Source organism: Sinohyriopsis cumingii, chromosome 6 (assembly GCF_028554795.1).
Source record: "Sinohyriopsis cumingii isolate HCF-2022 chromosome 6, ASM2855479v2, whole genome shotgun sequence".
NCBI classification, from domain to species: domain Eukaryota; kingdom Metazoa; phylum Mollusca; class Bivalvia; order Unionida; family Unionidae; genus Sinohyriopsis; species Sinohyriopsis cumingii.
The window spans coordinates 49632642-49652716 of NC_142966.1; the positions used below are offsets into that span (position 1 = coordinate 49632642).

The 20075-nt window shown below is 33.0% G+C and overlaps 1 protein-coding gene across 3 annotated transcripts in view; it reads right to left on the reverse strand.

The window, feature by feature from the left end:
- The window catches only part of LOC149796899 (protocadherin-7-like), a 59327-nt gene that overhangs the window by 30191 nt on the left and 9061 nt on the right, over window positions 1-20075 (reverse strand). Inside the window, exon 1 of one of the 3 annotated variants that reach the window (XM_089961577.1) lies at window positions 11082-11291. The exons of 1 other annotated variant lie outside the window; for it this stretch is intronic. The gene's annotated coding sequence lies outside the window, so the exon portion shown is untranslated. Of the gene's footprint in view, window positions 1-8934; window positions 9105-11081; window positions 11292-20075 lie in introns of those variants that run through there. One more of the 3 variants, XM_089961576.1, reaches the window with a different exon arrangement.

Genomic DNA, 20075 nt, shown 5'->3' on the forward strand with positions numbered 1-20075 from the left:
TTATCTTCTGGCAAGCACTGGTGTTAATCTTTCCCAAATCAATGCAATATAACTCCAACAGAACTGAGCCCATGGCCTGATCTGTAATTGTCGTCACACTCTGATCTGCCATAACAAAATGCACTGGCAGATCAGGGTCTACACTTTTTATTCTACTGATAACACTTAGAAAACTGCAAAATTCCATATTGGCTGGCACATTATGCAATAGTAGATCTGGGTCTGTGCAGCTTGCAGTTGGACTTGACATAAATGAGAGTATATGGTAAAAGTATAATACTTTAACAAAGTGCAAATCTAATGTATTAAGATCTTCAGAGCAAGTGTTGTACAAAAAAGTTAGAATGAATTAAACTTCTACTTATCCTCCTCAGACAAAACTTGTTTGAGAGACTTCAATCCCCCTTTTGCATTATGGCACTAGACTTCAAAAGATAAGTGTAATATTAAATTAAAAAGATACTGGTGTAATTTCGTAATAAACTGTGATGTTTCTACATGTATATCTGTTTACAAATGGTTTAGATAATTCACACACTAAAAACTGCCTACCCATTTTAAGAACACAAAAATGCAAGCTGATTAAAATGAACCCAACACAGTACAACAACCTCTGGCCATTAATGAATTGATCTAACTCCCAGGTGCTGAGTTGAGTATAAGACCAAGTCTAGTGATTTGCTTTGACATGAGAGACAAACTGCCAATTAAATCATGTGAGAAAGTTGTAAATTATGGAAAGGAAGTTACAAGATTTGTTTCTGCAGTTCTAAAGCATTTAAAAGACCTATATTAGATTTCTCATTTTAAAAAAAGAGACAGGAGAAAGTTTGGTTACAATTCTTCAACAAACAGGGAAATAGCTATTATAAAATGCAATGCAAAAACAGTTTTTGTTTTTGCCAGAGAAATAATAAATAAGTGTGTATGTAGAGATTAAAAGACAAAGAAATATAAGTTGTCAATATTTTCTTATACATGTACATGTATTCACTTACCCTCCCATTTGTTTCTACACCACCACCACCCAAAAAATAATTTAAAAATGAAAAGCATCCAAGATTATAATTTCTACTCTGATAGGTGCCAGGTGGTCCCTAACATTGTCATCTTTTTTGTTCCACACAAATGGACACTGTTGCTGTAAACAACCATCAAACTTCTCACTGCTCTTTTCCAGTTCCTAGAATAATTCATTGGCAGGAAAATAGGTTGACTTTATCCAATATTTGTAATTCCAAGTATTTACATTTCTAAAACAAACTGAATAAAATTATTTTTTAAAGGAAGTGTAACTCATACATACATGTGTTGCAAGGGATGTAACCCTAAAAGTTTCAGAAATGTAATGAATTATGCAGAGCTTATCACTGATGGTGAATCAGATTTGTTGTTAAAAAATAAATAGTCTACGCAACCCAAATATGGTACCATAAGAAACTAAAGTTTGTTTTGAAACAAACAGAAGATAACATTGTTAGGGAACCTTGGTGACAATCAGTTGATACTTTTCTCTTTTAAAATTGGTAAGGGGATACAAGAACTGGGGGGGGGGGAGGGGTAAGTGAATACTATCACATTTCCCAAAATATTTGGATGTTGACATTTTCTGTGACAACAAAACATTGATCTCAACAGGAGTCACTAAGTTTCAAAGGAAAGTTATATTGAGACCTATTAACAGTAATAATGGTTTTGCAGACCAATATATTAGATACAGATCAATATATTAGATACAGACCAATATATTAGATACAGACCAATGATTTGTTTGCATAACCCATCTTACATCACTCTTTATCACTCAGGGTGCACCCTACTTTAGTGGTCTGGGAATGGTAATGGACTTTGAATCAAAGCTTTATTTTCTTGTTGTTGTTCAAATGACCCTTTGTAAAAGTACTTTAAAAATCCACAAAGCAGAGAGAAATTAAACATTATGTTTAAAAATATACAGTGATTGTGGTATTTATAATATATCAGGTTTTATATTTATCTGACAGTATCATTAGAAAGCTAATGAATACACCAGAGCAGATATATTTAAAGCTCAACATATAAATGGATCAGAGACGTGAAGAGAACACAAAATTACATAATTATACACTTCAGTAATGCTCAGCAATTTGCTCAAATACATATTCCTTCATCTCTCACTCCTCACACTCCTATGATAGAGATGAATCTATCTTACAAGCATTCACGCCCCTTCTGAAAACAGTGTGAGTACAATCACTGGTCAGCATGCACACCTTTCCATTACAATGATACATTATAAGTTTTATAGAAATCTACTAAAATGAGTACTTGCATTTACAAAATTCTGTCATATATTGTACCCAGATGTAAGTCAACAACAGCAAAAAGAATAAGGAAGCACAAAACCCAGCTTAAAATTATCGACCATAATGTGTATTAATTTTCATGGCAATCCAGGTTGTGTTCACACGATTTTTTCTTGTATTGTGTTCAGCCCTAGGACAAAAAGGGCAATAACTCTAACAAAACTTGCAATAGCATAGTTATTTGTCAACATGTACATTTTCTGAAGATGGCTTTAACCTTAACAAAGTTGTATGTCAGTCCAATGAAACAGTGAGACTGGTTGCATTCAGAAGAATCTGTCATTCACTATGTCAGTACCTTCCTGTCAAAAAGGGCACTAACTCTAACAGAAATTTCAGAAGAAAAGTGAAGTTCAGCTGGTGACCATAATATGTGCCAAGTTTAACAATAATCCATCAAAAACTGTGGGATAAGTTGTGGCCACACTATTAAGACATATTCTGCATTCATCTGAAGGACTAAAAGGGGAATAACTCTTTTCTTTGGAGGACAGTTTGATCTGTTTTATTGGATTAACACCATTTTTCAGCACATGATAGGCTTTACATAGCAGATGGTATATCTGGTGGAGGATGAGTGCAGGAAAACCTGAAAAGAACTGCCAACCTGTGGGTAGTTACTGGCAAGTTTACTCACATACTGACATTAGCCAAGCTGAAGCTCAGACCAATGGAGCCTGAGGTAAGATGTCAGTGTTCAGTAAAGGTTGAGTGCCTTAGACCATTAATTTTCTGATATTTGCATCTTCAGATGATGATCATATTCTGTTCAAAGTTTTGTGGCAATCAGACTTCATGGAAATAAAAGGGCAATAACTCTAACAAAATATAACTGGAGCACATCAGTTCATCAATGTGCACATCTTCAGATGGTGATCATATAATTTCCAAATATTTAATGGTGATACAATGTTTTAGATAAGATTCTGCCATGCATTACATCCATTTGCAATTCAAAATGGACAATAACTCTGACAAAAAAATCAAGGCAACAGTTTTTTATTTATATGCACATTTTCAGACAATGACAGTAATATGTACCAAGTTTTTTCACAGCAATCCATCAGATTCCCCAAGACTAGATAAGATTCCATCATAAACTACATTCAGCTACAAGATAAAATGGGCAACAAAAAACATGTCAGGATCAAAATGATTTGTTGACATGCACATGTTCAGATGATGACCCCAACATTTACTTAGTTTTATGGAGATTTGTTGAAAAATATGAATTCAACATTCACGATATCTCATCTCATATTGCCCTCAGTTGCAAGTTTAAAAGGGTAACAACTCTTACATAAATTGCAGAAGTATAGCGATTTATCATTATGAATTTTTGCAGTGGTGATAACTTTGTTAACCAAGTTTTGTGGCAGTCCATCAAAAACTGCAGGACTAGTTATGATTAGGTTGTGTGCCAGACAGAAGGCGTTCCTGTATACTTCTGCCACTAGAGCAGCAGGGTGTAAAAAATAAATTCTTTTCCATAACCTCCTCTATAAATTAGGCTTTGACATTGCTCCAGGTATTGTATATACTTGAGTCCATCTGCAGACTGCATAATGTGCCAGCAGATCTGGATCTGTGCAGTTTGTTAAAAGTAATCAGTATAACAAACAATACAGACCCTGATCTTTAGGCACACTACTCTATGGATCTGGATCTTTGTTGTTTGCAGTTTGTCTCGACTTATAAGCAAGTACAGACATTAGCTTTGAAGAGATCAGACACTACTTGACTAAGAATATATTCTTGTAATTATCAGCAAAATTATCTACTCCTTTATTAAATTTGATAACTGATGTACATGTAATTAAATTACCTCTTTGTACAGCAAACCACCAGCAGAGTTTAAGTAAGTTTCATTGTGAAAAATTGATTCATTCTGTCGCAATATAATCTTTATACGGACAATTGTAATTTTCATCACATTATATACCTGTCTGAATGCAGTGAGTTGACTTTCACTTTACCGTGTGAGTGCACTATTCAATGCCACTAGTGTTGGGAATCAGGGTATCAGATTAGCCATCAACCATTGATTTTAATCACTAGCATATATATTCTATACTTTTCCAGAAAAATGTAAGTTTTGTATTCTTTAAATGGTTTTATGTGCCCCAGAATTCATGGTATTATCACTGTAAACAAGTTGAGCAACAAATACTTGTGATATCTTGTACATGTGATCAACAACCAGTAAAGGTACATATATCTGAAATGGGCTATCATTTATCTCTACTTAATGTGCTGGGTTGCAATGCTGCAAAACCATTCAACTCAACTGCATCCAACATGCTCCCTCCCCCCACCTGAAAAAAATCCCCAAAAGATTTTAGTCACTTGTAACTATGACAAGTACCTTGCTGTTACCAATTCCCAATTTTGTCTCCAGGATATTATTATACTGTATAAAGAGGAACTCTTGCTATAAAAATTAACTTGAAATGAATGACAATCAGTTTCTATAGATCCCAGATCAATCATCTACATCCGGGTAGAGTTGTGGTGGTTAAGGCATTGAACACATTACCAGAAAGGTGTGGGTTCAGTTCCCACCATAGGATCAGAACAGATCAGCTACCATGGCATGCTCTCTGACATGGCATTTAACTTGCCACAGCATGGTTTAATCTTGAATGTGCTGATGTGCTGTAAAAAGCATAAAACAAAAAAATCATCATGGATTAACATATGTGTCCAGTTTAGATTTTGTTATCCACAATAGTCATCTACAAAATCAATATATGTTACTTTTCCTTTTAAATATTCATCAATTAATAATGAATTACTAATGAGACCCATCACAACAAACAGCATAACATTAAAATATGAGCTAATCACTGTCAAACCACTTGTCACTGATATAATAAACAAACAACTCTAACTCAAGAAATACAATAATGTTTTCCAATATTTAAATATTGGCATCTGAAACCAAGACCCAGCTATCTTTAACTTGGATTTGTAGCTTTGTAAACAATTCTGTGTGACAGTACTGTATCACATTATTGTAAAACATTACTTTATAACACTATTATAATATTGCTGTATAACCCTACCATCACACTATTATTTAACACTATGGATAACATAACTTTGTCACAATATTGTAACAATACTGTGCAGCAATACATATGCTGTATAACATTACTGTTTTGGTAAAAATCTTACAAGAGTTTACATGTGTGTGTGTGTGTCTGTGTCTGTGTGTATATGTGTCTGTGTGTCTGTGTGTGATAGAGATGGCAATGAGAGGCAATATGCCTAATATCGAGAAGATATGAGAAAAAGAGATTATCAGCTGACAATTTTTAAAATGTGAAAAAATGGATCAGAATACAGATATATCAAAGAGCAGTTTCAATGTTTTTTTAAACCAGTTTTCTTATTGAATCTGTCTTTCAAACAATTCCATTTCAATTTATTCAGGAAGACAGTTAAACGACTTTTATGACAAATTTGAATTAAGACCATTACTTCTTAGACAGTATGTATGGACATATAAATCTTGTCTAACAGCAAACTACATTGGGCCCACTTCTGCTTTTGCATAATATGCTGGCAGGTCCGGGTCTGTGATATTTGTTCTAGTGATTACTCCTTACAAAATGCATAAACCCAGACCTGCTAGCACATCATGCAACAGCAGATCTGGGTCTGTGCAATTTGCACTTGGATCCATCTTATATGCTGTAACTTTTAAAATATTTTTAATAAGAACTTCAAAATAATGATTTTTTAAACATTTTATTGGAAAATTAATCTTCTGTAACAATCAAATGTTAAATAACATTGGAATCCTTCTTGCAGCTATGATGTACCTCACAAATCCGGGTCTTTTATAATTTGAAAATACTAAAATTTCAGCATTAGCTAGAGGAAATTTGTAATTAAAGAATTAAATTGGACACACCCTTATGACAATATCTGAATCAGTGAGGATATGTTTTTATAGTTTCAGGATGTTATGAAATTGATGTAACACAAATACAGTTTACATTTAAATCGAAAGATTTTTAATAAGAAGCTAACAAGGTATTAATTGTTTACCTTTGCAATCTGTTTGACTGTTGAGGTATCTCTGCTTCTGTGAATCAGCAAAACTGAATTGTGGAGATTGTAAATTTGAACAGAGGCTTTCTTGATAGTGCAGTCTACTCACTATCTGTTACATCAAGCCGCAGGAACACTAACGCCTCTCTCAATACTCCCACATCTACTCTGTGATCTGCACTAAGTCTGGCCAACTGTGCAGGTGCCATCTAATTACCTATTAATTTGATTTATACCCTCCTACCTGAGACAGGTGAAATAGAAACTCCAAATCTGCTTTTAAATTTCTCCAGAACTCAGACTTAACTGTGACAATCAGAGAGACAAAAGTAATGTGTTCATGAACTTACTGGAGCCAAAGTCCACAACAATTTACTGTGATAGCTGACCATTTACAAAGGAAATTGTGCAATTTTTGTGTTATAGATGTTACTAATGGGAACAAAATAGCTCATTTATAATAATAGTTCAGAGTGATGTCCAGTACAAACATTATTAAATGGTCTATATTAAACATCTATTTGCACAAAACACTTTCATTCTTGATCATTTTCTCTTTTATTGCAAGTCTCTCAAAACTGATTAACAGAAGAAAAAAATCTGACTGAATAAATCAGCTAATGAAGTGATTATTTCTGTTTAATACTGACAGTTTATATTGCCAGATTTAACATACTGTTTACATAACCAGATATAATACACTGTTTATATTGGCTATTATAAAAACACCATTTGTATTGCCTGATATATAAAACACTGTTTAAAAAAATTCTGAATGAATAAATCAGCTTATGAAGCAATTATTTCTGTTTAATACTGACAATTTATATTGCCTAATATAACACACTGTTTATATTGTCAGATATAACACACTGTTTATATTGGCTATTATAAAAACACTATTTGTATTGCCTGTTATATAAAAATGCTTTATGAATTGCCTGATATATATAAAGCACTATTTGAATTGCCTGAGATAAAAACGCTATTTGTATTGCCTGATATATAAAACAATATTATTCTGTCTGATATAACACACTTTTTCATAACTTTTACAATGTTTAAGTATTACACTACCTAGTAATTATTGTTTCACCTTGTAATATTATACAACCAAATGAACACACATACAGACACACACTCACACACATAATTTTATACGACAATTTACAGTGAAAAAACATTCGTTGTTGAAGGCAATTACAAATCAGGCAAATAATAAACATAGAATGAACACAATGAATTTACAAAATTTGACACGACTGTATGCCAAATGTTGTGTTGTTTTGAAAATTTTAGGAATTACGATCCTAAAGTTGAAACTAATAAGGTGCAACATATAAGATAAGATGGTTCAAATTTTTCCTGGTCTTAACTGCCTAATAAAATCATAAATTTCATCACTATTGATAAATCTACTACCTTTATCAAAAATCAAAATTTCCCACCCTCAGGTATTTATTCAGTATAGGTCTGGGTTTCTTGTCATGTCAATTGAATAAATAATCCTCAGGTTGATTTAGTGAAAACTACAGTTTGCAGATTCTTCAGAATGTTTGGTTTTTGTGTTTATTTTGGGATTTAACAAATAATCATTTGTGCTTCTCAAGACATTGTTTTCCACATTTTCTCAAGACATTGTTTTCCACATTTTCTCACAGCTTTCTTGAACCTTATCTAGATTTGCACATTGTAAATCTGTTTTCCTCCATTTAAACATGTCTGTACAGTAATTCAGTTTTCCTCCATTCAGACATGTCTATAAAAAAGTTAGTCTCTTAAAAATTCCTTTCTAGTTTCTACAAACTATTGACGGTGCCATGCCATGGTTATTTACTCAAAACACAAGAAACATACTTTTTCAATAATTGTTCTCTTAAAGATGGGATATGATGTTGTATCAATGACATCTGTGACTCATTGTTTATGACTTGTTCACATATATCATTGTTGTTTAGTTTGATAATTATATAACCTAAAACAGATTTCAGATTTGACAAATATTACTTGTATGTATCACTATCCCGGGCATATATGCTACTGCTTTATATTTCATTTGCCTTAGAGATACAAAAGCTGTCAACAGTAAAATATACGATACAATAGTCTGAAGAAATATTTGGTTCCCCTACAATGAGTAAGCTAATTCTTGTTAATGAAGGCTTAAAACCAATGACATAATCCACTAACCATTTGTCTTTGCACAAAATATTTACCATTTTTATCATCAACTAATCAGATGTATGATCCATTCTTTGAAAAAATTTTTGATGATGATGATGATGATGATGATGATGATGATGATAAATTTTCCCAAGACTTCTGCCTCCCATTTGTTTTATAGTCTAAAGGAGCAAGAAAAAGTTACAACTTTGAAAAAGAATAAGGAAACAAAACTATCAAAATAAAAAATGTTGTCTTTTTCTGGATGTGTCATGATTTTCTGTGTATGACCATAATTTAATTGTTGAATGATAAATGCTTTGCACTACTAAAATACATTTGTCTAAAAGCAGTGAAGTGGTCTTACCTTGCAAATGACAGAATCCATTTAGATTCACTAAAGTTCATAATAAATTTGACTGTCTCCTTAAAATGAAGTCTACATAAACAGGTTCTTCCAAGGCAATTCTAGTGATGATCAGAGAATGTGCAGCCAGACAAACTAGTCCAAACTTTTTTCACCAAACAAACACTACTTGTTACTGACTGAAATAGCAGCTGTGTTGTGAAACAGGCCTGCTCCGTTGGATGGAATGAACTACCTTGTCAAAGTACTGCCATGTCCTTGGAAATATACTGCCTGAACTAAATTAATCTAAAGGGACCCTTCTGTTCCCATTTAGTTTTTATGCAAGACTGACCAGGAATGCATCTGCCCTCTATTTAAGTTCTTAATCCCATTCTGTCTTCTTTTGTTATTTTGATTGTTCACACACTTCCAATACCAATCAGAGTCTTTGATCTAGTGCATATATTTGATTGTACAGGTGTAAGCTTTAGACTGGCTTTAATTGGATTAAAAGAAATATGTGTTATGTAATGTTGACCAATTGATCACACACAGAAATGCAAATTGGGGGTTATCTCTTGATCAGTTACTTTCATTCCATGCATGATGAAATGAGGGGATGAAATGCTAACAATTTATTACGCAAATTTATGAGGGCTATTGATAAAAATCAAAATGTACATCAAAGCCTGCAAAAGGGTTCAGAACATATAATTAAAAATCAGCAAATAATACAGAAATCACATAGATCTGAAAAATATTGTCATTTTTTTAATTTCCATGTATATGTTTTTAAATATTTTCAAGGAAAATATTAAAAATAATGACCCATCAATTCTGTGCATAGCAACACAGTTTGAAACAGAAATATGATATAAAGTTTACAAAAGTTGAATTCAAGCACTTTCCTCATAAAAGTTTCAAAAATCAATAATAATAATAATAATAATAATAATAATAATAATCATAATGCTACTACTAATACTACTAGTTATGATCATGAGAACTTTCTGGAAAGACTGATCATCTGTTACTCACTTGCTTCAATTAGTAATTAATTGGCATTAATGTTTTCCGTACAAAACTCTTTCTTTTACCAAATTATCAATGTTTATTTAAATTGTGTTCATCATTTTAAATTTGTCTATCTCGATCTAAGAGTTATTATTCAATACATATATATTCATGTGCATGATAAAAAAATATATTTTCCAATCAATACATCTTTTGCATATTTTAGGTGAATAATAAGGCTTGTTTATTCCCTACAGTGGACTACATAACAATGCTGGCACAGAAAATATATGTATACATGAATGTTAAATTAGAAGCAAATAAACAGATAAACATTGACAAATGTATTGAATGTTGCAAAAACTCTTGTTAGCAAAAATTATAAATAACATATTTACATTATTTTCAAACTTAAAGTAATATTAATATAGAAAGTGTAACATATATAATTTGACTGAAAGGGAACTATATCACATGTTTTTAAGACAATGGCGGGTCTTGTTATATTTTATTACTTTGTATCAAAGACACACCTAGTATTGTTGGTGTTTTTTGTTGTTGTTCAAAAGCAGGATACCTGAGATTCTTATGGAAGTATCAGTTTCTAAAGTAGATCTTTCTGAGATGTCAATGCATGTATTAATTGAGGGCCACAAGGTAAACTAGATTCATCACTATTATAACCGCTCCAGTGGCCTAGTGGTTAGAGTGTCTGCCTCGGATGCAGAAGGTCATGGGTTCATTCCCCGACTGAGTCATACCAAAGACTTACAAAAATGGTACTAACAACTGCCTTGCTTGGCGCTCAGCATTAAGAGGTTAGTGTTAGGACTGGTTGGCCTGGTGTCAGGATAATGTGACTGGGTGGGACATCACTATAAACTGTCACACTGCAGACATTGTAGCAATATGACTGAAAAATTGTTAAAACTATGTTAAAAATCCAAATCACACACGCACGCACGCACGCACGCACACACACACACACACATCCGTATTATAACTGGCCTGCCATTGGTAAATAAATTATTATTATTATTATTATTATTATTATTATTATTATTATCATTATCATCATTATTATTATTATTATTATTATTATTATTATTATTATTATTATTATTTACAACAATGTTGTCATGAATACTCACTTTGTACAAAAAATATCCCTTTTACTTTAATTTCTCAGTCCTCTCAATGAATCTTGTTAACACAAATTGCTGATTGAAGTTTAAATGTATCCTGCAGCATGCCTGTATGATTAATCCAGTTTAGTATGAAATCTTCTAGTACAGAAATTTCCTGACATTAAAATTCCACATCTGAGCCAAAAGTTTCCACAGAAGATAGAATCTTTATCTGCCGGTCTGGTACTTGGTTGTCTAATAAGTGCATGTAGTCATCAGCAGTACACAGACAGGATACAGTCTGAGCCGGGCAATGAACAGGTAGTTGTAATGTACCTACCTATGTTACCTGTCAGAGTTATACACTGTCTGGCAGGTAAAACACTGGACAACAAATGGACAACACTGGTCCGGGCAAGACTCTGAACATTACTATTAATTTGTCTGCAAAGTCAAAGTGTCCTTTTCGTACAATCTTGTACAGAATCACCTTGACCAGGACATGTCTGGAATTTTTATTTTGTGATGTACAACATTTTGTAAAATGCTGGATATTGGTACTGCAGTGGGCAATTTTAATCAGGACCTAGCTAGGCTGTATTGGAGGACCAACTTTCAAAATGTGGGCACATAACTATTAACTCTAAGCACTGTGCAAATATTTAGGTGCCCAAACCCCAAAATAGTGTGCAGAGTGTAAATGAGCACAGAAAAAATAAAAAATTAAAATGAAAGAATGAAGAAAAAAAGAAAAAAGAAAATCCTTTGTTCACTCTTACTTAACCTGCATCCAAATCTCATTACATCATTTTCTGACCTAATAGAGTGTATAGTCATCTGACGATAGATCCACACGTTTAATCATTACCACAGTATCTTCCATAAAATGCAATTTTCATATGAAACAACCACATAGAAAGAGATAATTAAAAAAAATGAATTTATATGAAAGATAGTAAAGAAAAAATAATTTGAATCAGTACAGGTTTAATAATGGTTTAATAATGGAAACTAGTTATTTGACCATCAGTGAATTAGACCACTTCATGGTCTGACTTGGGTAGAAATCTTATTGTAATTATGTAATACTTCACACGCAACCTGATTGAGATTGGTCAGGAGTCAATTGGAATTTTAAATGGCAATTCATTATTTATATATTACATCTTTTATGAGCTATAATGAGTATCGTAGCACTGCAGTATTATTCAGAGAAAGGCAATTATGAAAACTGAGGCAATTATGAAAACTGAGGACTAATTGGAACTCAGATCATTCATGTGGGCAAGAATGGCAACATTCAAGTTGCTTGTTGTAAGAGATTACACCAACTGCTTCAATAATTTCTAAAAGGATGTTATTCAAAGGTTTTGCTGCTTTTAGTAATGCCTGCCACTGTGGCAGGCATTACCAAAAGCAGCAAAACCTTTGAATAACATTCTTTTAGAAATTTACACTGGCAGGCATTACCAAAAGCAGCAAAACCTTTGAATAACATCCTTTTAGAAATTTACACTAGCAGGCATTACTAAAAGCAGCAAAACCTTTGAATAACATCCTGTTAGAAATTTACACTGGCAGGCATTACTAAAAGCAGCAAAACCTTTGAATAACATCCTTTTAGAAATTTACACTGGCAGGCATTACTAAAAGCAGCAAAACCTTTGAATAACATTCTTTTAGAAATTTACACTGGCAGGCATTACTAAAAGCAGCAAAACCTTTGAATAACATTCTTTTAGAAATTTACACTGGCAGGCATTACTAAAAGCAGCAAAACCTTTGAATAACATTCTTTTAGAAATTTACACTGGCAGGCATTACTAAAAGCAGCAAAACCTTTGAATAACATTCTTTTAGAAATTTACACTGGCAGGCATTACTAAAAGCAGCAAAACCTTTGAATAACATCCTTTTAGAAATTTACACTGGCAGGCATTACTAAAAGCAGCAAAACCTTTGAATAACATCCTTTAAGAAATTTACACTGGCAGGCATTACTAAAAGCAGGAAAACCTTTGAATAACATCCTTTTAGAAATTTACACTGGCAGGCATTACTAAAAGCAGGAAAACCTTTGAATAACATCCTTTTAGAAATTTACACTGGCAGGCATTACTAAAAGCAGGAAAACCTTTGAATAACATTCTTTTAGAAATTTACACTGGCAGGCATTACTAAAAGCAGCAAAACCTTTGAATAACATTCTTTTAGAAATTTACACTGGCAGGCATTACTAAAAGCAGCAAAACCTTTGAATAACATTCTTTTAGAAATTTACACTGGCAGGCATTACTAAAAGCAGCAAAACCTTTGAATAACATTCTTTTAGAAATTTACACTGGCAGGCATTACTAAAAGCAGCAAAACCTTTGAATAACATTCTTTTAGAAATTATTGAAACAGTTGGAGTAATCCAGTGTGGATGATTGATCAGCAGCATTTGTGTATACTTAGAAAGCATTGATACAAGGGTTCTCTAGGAAATTTGGTTGAAAGTGGTGATGATATTTTATAAGAGAAACTGAAAAGGGCAAATATTGAAGGATAAAAAGGTGGCAAAATAGACTACATACACATGACTATTTCATAAGCTAGTTCTCTACCTTACAACAGATGAACTATGCAAAACATCTGAGAGGTATGGGGTATGTTCCAAAAAATGCACTGAGGACTTAAATTACATCCCTTTTTCAACATAAAATTTTCATGGATAAATGTCTTCTATTCAGCAAAGCAATTAAATGGGCACAATACTTTTCCAAGGAATAAAAAAAAAACAATACAATGTACAACTTCTTTCACCTTCCATAGTCTCAGATTTTAATTATATTCAGTGATACACTTGGCACAGCATACTTTTCATACCTGAAAATTTTAGATTATTCCTGGTGAGGATTAAGAATACAGGCTTGTATTGTATACTATCAAAGTGACATTTATCCCTGACAAGTAATCAAGATCCATGTGGTGTGGGGTCTTAAAATACCAAAAAAATAAGCAATGGAATATATTACCTTTAAATCCCTTGCTAGCTTGGACTTGGTTTGACAAGTGCAATATTTGTCAAGACAATGACACATTCAAACACAGTCACTGTATCCTCTATCTTCCTTGAAAACCAAGGTTAAAAACTTGTCAAATAGCCAGCCCACTGACTATGGTTTTCCAATGAGTAAAGAACAACAAAAAGTCAGTTGCATGTCTTGATTTGACAGGTGCAGTGTCCCACAATATTTGCAATCACCTAGACAATAGCATGGTGTCACCCAGCCCTTCACCCCAATTATTGTCATGACCCTGGTGAGAGGAGAAAATATAAAAAAAATAAGATAAGAAATCAGATAGGGTGGCACTTCGCTGAGGTAAATCCTTGAATGAAAGTGTATAGATGGATATGTCAAATGGATGAGGACAGAGACTGATATAATTAAAAGCAAAAATTAAAATAATATTTGTTCTTTGATAAAGTACCCAACTTGTCCCCCCCCCATCAGGTCCATCATGCCTGTAGAATAATAAATACCTAAAATAAGCAGAAGACTATTTTACTTTTAAATAAATCATAACTACCTTGTTTGTAAAACATCACCACATTCTGATGCTTCATCCCACCCGTCTCCAAAATTATGTCACCCTAGATTCTGGTCCCAAGGAGAAAGAGTGTCTAGGCCATAAGGGGCCAATTTTGGTTTTGTATCTAAATTTGTTTTTGTATGCCATGTAACTGAATATATGGTTATATCACGAGCATCTCAATAGTTTCTATGTGATGATCCAGGGGTAAAGTCCTGGGGGTAAGACTAATTTCATGCATAGTAAGTGTATACACATATAGAAGATCTCAAGTTGCAACACTGAGGACACACACACACACTCTCATATATATATATATATATATATATATATATATATATATATATATATATATATATATATATATATATATATATATATATATATATATATATATATATATATATATATATATATATATATATATATATATATATATATATATATATATATATATATATATATATATATATATATATATATAATGCTTCTGGGGCTTGACCCAGGCATCCCAATCAAATCCCAATCCTTATATCTTGTCATAGGGTCAACAATGACATACACCAATTCTCATACCTGTTCATCTCTTAATTTGGATTTATTTTGAATGTATAAAAAGTAATACCCACCTCTTTGCTCCACCCCATGGGGTGTTTAAAAATGTTAAAACTGTTGGGCATTTCTACAGAACAACATCAGTTAAATTATAAGGTCCGAAGTCTCTGGGTAAGAATAGTTGCATGACATTACTAAAAATGCATATGTACACATAAGGATGAGCAGAATAACATAATCCCACACTTTTCTTTATGCTACAGGAATAATTACTTTATTTAACAAGATTATAACTATATAATATTGGTAGGCAATATCTGTATATAATAAAAAAACCACGATGAATTAGCTAGATTGTCATGCAAATCACAGGTAGCAATTTATGTTAGTGTACAGTTGATCGGTAATGTCTCATTAGAGCGCAAACCATTAGAGCTTATCACACTAGAGCGCAAAAAATAGTTTTGTCCTACTAGAGTTGATCATCTAAGACTTGTGGTCAACTATGGGATTTTACCATTCATACTTCACTGGCTATTAGACCCATATGTATGTATGGATACCTACAATACCTATATAAATGTAACAGTATTGATACCTATTAGACCTGTACATGGGTGCCCACAGCATAGGTCAAGGGTGGTCAAGTGACCCCCCCAAAAAAATCATACTGAAAATATCTATAAAATTTCCAACAAGTTTAATCATGCAAATGAAGCTGAAAATATGTCACAAGATTCTGTTCAAAATGCTTAGTAAATATTAGCTATAGTTTCAGACTGCTTACTATACTAAATACGCAACTATCTTTCCCGGCTATTACTGACCCCCACTGCAAAAATGTCCTGTGGGTGCCCATGGACCTGTATGCATGTATTGATACCTATTAGACCCATACACATGTATTGATACCTATTAGACCCATATGCACGTATTGATACCTATTAGACCCATATGCATGTATTGATACCTATTAGACCCATATGCATATATTGATATCTATTAGACCCATATGCATGTATTGATACCTATTAGACCCATATGCATGTATTGATACCTATTAGACCCATATGCATGTATGGATACCAATTAGACCCATATGTATGTATTGATACCTATTAGACCCACATTCAGGCATTGCTACCTATTAGACCTGTATGCATGTATTGATGCCTGTTAGACCCACAATTTAGGTATTGATACCTATTAGACCTGTATGCATGTATTGATACCTATTAGACCCATATGCATGTACTGATACCTGTTAGACCCACATTCATGTATTGATACCTATTAGACCTGTATGCATGTATTGACACCTATTAGACCTGTATGCATGTATTGATACCTAACAGACCTATATGCATATATTGATATCTATTAGGCCCATATGCATGTATTGATACCTATTAGACCCACATTCAGGTATTGCTACCTATTAGACCTGTATGCATGTATTGATGCCTATTAGACCCACATTCATGTATTGATACCTACTAGACCTGTATGCATGTATTGATACCTATTAGACCCACATTCATGTATTGATACCTATTAGACCCATATGCATGTATTGATACCTATTAGACCCATTTGCATGTATTGATACCTAATAGACACATATGCATGTATTAATATCTAATAGACCCATATGCATGTATTGATACCTATTAGACCCACATTCATGTATTGATACCTGTTAGACCCATATGCATGTATTGATACCTAATAGACCCATATGCACATATTAATATCTAATAGACCCATATGCATGTATTGATACCTCTATAACAATTTTACCAAACACATCTTTACCCAAAATGTATACATCATGAAAGCATAGTTTTAAAGATAAAATAAAACAGTAAAGGAGAGAAAAATTAAGGATTTACATTTGTTAGTTAACTATACAGAGACATGGTCAATATGTTACAAGATAGCTAACTACACAGAGGCATGGTCCTTGTGTAACAGGATAGCTAACCACACAGAGGCATGGTCCTTGTGTAACAGGATAGCTAACCACACAGAGGCATGGTCCTTGTGTAACAGGATAGCTAACCACACAGAGGCATGGTCCTTGTGTAACAGGATAGCTAACCACATGGAGGCATGGTGCTTGTGTAACAGGATAGCTAACCACATGGAGGCATGGTCCTTGTGTAACAGGATAGCTAACCATATGAAGGCATGGTCCTTGTGTAACAGGATAGCTAACCACATGAAGGCATGGTCCGTGTGTAACAGGATAGCTAACCACATGGAACCAGGGTCATTATGTAATATTTTACATTTAGCCAAGGTTGAGATTGGTGGGAAATTTGGCAGTTAGACTAAATACTCCACACATTTATGGGTTGTTTTCACAGACATCATGATTGTGTATGCAAATACCCACAATGCAATGAGCACATATATTGTGCTGCCATTTTGAGTCCCTAACAAACCTTTATCAACATGAGGCATCATGTATATTTGAGATAATAATCTGATTTAATTGTTGATCAGGATATTTAGTTAATCGAAATGATACATAGATTATACTTGAAATTATGTGCCCCTATAGCACAAAAATAAAAATAAAATTAAGTTACCTGGCTTTTATTGAAAGACGGAAGAGTGAAGTTGAATCATAATAGAACATATTGCTATCAAATATAAATGCAGTTATTTTTTATACAAACGGACAATATTGTCTTTTAAAAAAATATTTTGTGTCTTGACCCTAAGTTTGTCACCTTGAAAGAGTATTTCTGGACAATGATCTTTGGGATACAACAACAGCTGTGGAAATAAAATTTCATAGCATGTGTATTATGCCAGAACGTTTATGTACAAATGCTTTTCACAAACATGTGCATATGCCAAAAACAGCTGACAAACCAGTTTTAATAAGTAGGGTCAAAAATTGTATTTGTTGTGGAGATTATGGACGTAGGATGGATGATGCTGAATGTAAGCGATAACCGTTCAAAGAAATTTTGTCTTCACTGTATTAAAATGAAACATTTGCCTAGTGGAGCATGACTTTGTACAGAATGTTCAAACCGATTATTCTTGAAATACCTTTTAAAAATATGAAAATGTATATTAACAATTGGCTTTAAAACTTGAAATATAATCAAATGATTGATTTCAGCCCATGTAAATTGAAAATCATTACATATTTCTACTTGTTTATGTATCCATTTGTTTATGCATCTGTTTTTTGATGGATCTATTTGCTTATGAAAGAATAACAAGATGGTTGAAATTTCAATGTTTTAGTTGAAGAAAAAAACGAGAAGAGTCATGCATTTGTCTCATGCGGTTGATATGCACAACAGAATGTGATGTTATATTATATCCTTGCACACAAAATGAGACATGCCTTCAGAATTATGTGGGATGAACAATGTTGTTAGGTGCTGGTTTGTGGGGCTAGAGAATAAAATGGAAGTACACACGTTTTTTGATTTCATGTGAAAACAACGGATGGGGATTTTACAGAAAATTAATAATATTTAAAAAAAACATTAGGGTTACGATATGTTAAATTTAGAAGTTAATACATTTGGAGTACTTGAACTGTCATATCAGCCAAATTTAAGAATTAAGCTAATAAAATGCATTGAAATAATAATTAAAAACATTATATATATATATATATATATATATATATATATATATATATATATATATATATATATATATATATATATATATATATATATATATATATATATATATATATAACTTTTATGCCCTTTTTAATCATTCTTGGAAACAAAGATACTTTATGCTCTCTTATCAGATAAGGCTCTGTGTTGTTTGTTCTACTGATTGCTCCTTATAAACTGCATGGACTCAGATTGGCCAGCACAATATATGATGGCAGATATGGGTCTGTGATGCTTGCTAATGGATCGGATGTATTTTTGAGTACATAAGGTACAAAAGAAATTGGTGTTTCTCCCATTAAAAAAAAATAATAGAGATTTTAGAAGAATTTAGGAATGAAATAAAGGGATGTCTGGGAGGCCCCAGAGGACTGTCAGATGGTAGCAGGTACCAAATATGCTCACTTTCAAGTCAGATGTAACTGAAAACTGCATTGACCCAGATAAGGTGTCACATATAACATGCCAGAAGATAGGAGTCTACACAGTTTGTTGAGACCATTCAGTAGAACAAACAATACAGACCCTGACCTGCCAGTGCAGTATGCAACATTAAACCAAGGTCTATGTTGTTTGCACTGGATCCAGACTTACCAGTGAGTATATATGTTAGGTGAAGTTGGTGGGATCCTTGATTACCATGCAGAAATAGACACCAATAGGTTACTCTACAGAAACTGGAAAAATGATTCACATTAGAAGGTTGGACTTATAAGTGAAGATATACTGTGGCCATACATTCAGGCTTGCAAACCAGACACAGGATATTTCCTAGGAACTATCTGAACAGGCAAATTACATTTAAAAAACAAAAAACAAATCTGTACCACAAAGTATTACCTTTTGTGTTGGAAAATTGTCTAATTTATTATTATTATTATTATTATTATTATTATTATTATTATTATTATTATTATTATTATAAGAAGAAGAAGATGAAGAAGAAGAATAAGAAGAAGAAGAAGAAGAATAAGAAGGAGGAGGAGGAGGAGGAGGAGGACAACAATAACAGATCAGAGATCCCAAAATTTTAGAATCTTTACATAATGCTGCCCATCATTGGTTGAAAAACCACCCCATGCCAGCCAAAGAAAAGAAACCTATCTGATATGATAGAAAGACATAACAGAATAAACATAAAATATATGTATAAATACATTTTTTTCTTTGGACATAAAGGGACTATGGGGGGGGGGAGAGAGAGAGAGAGAGAGGGGAGGGAGAGAGA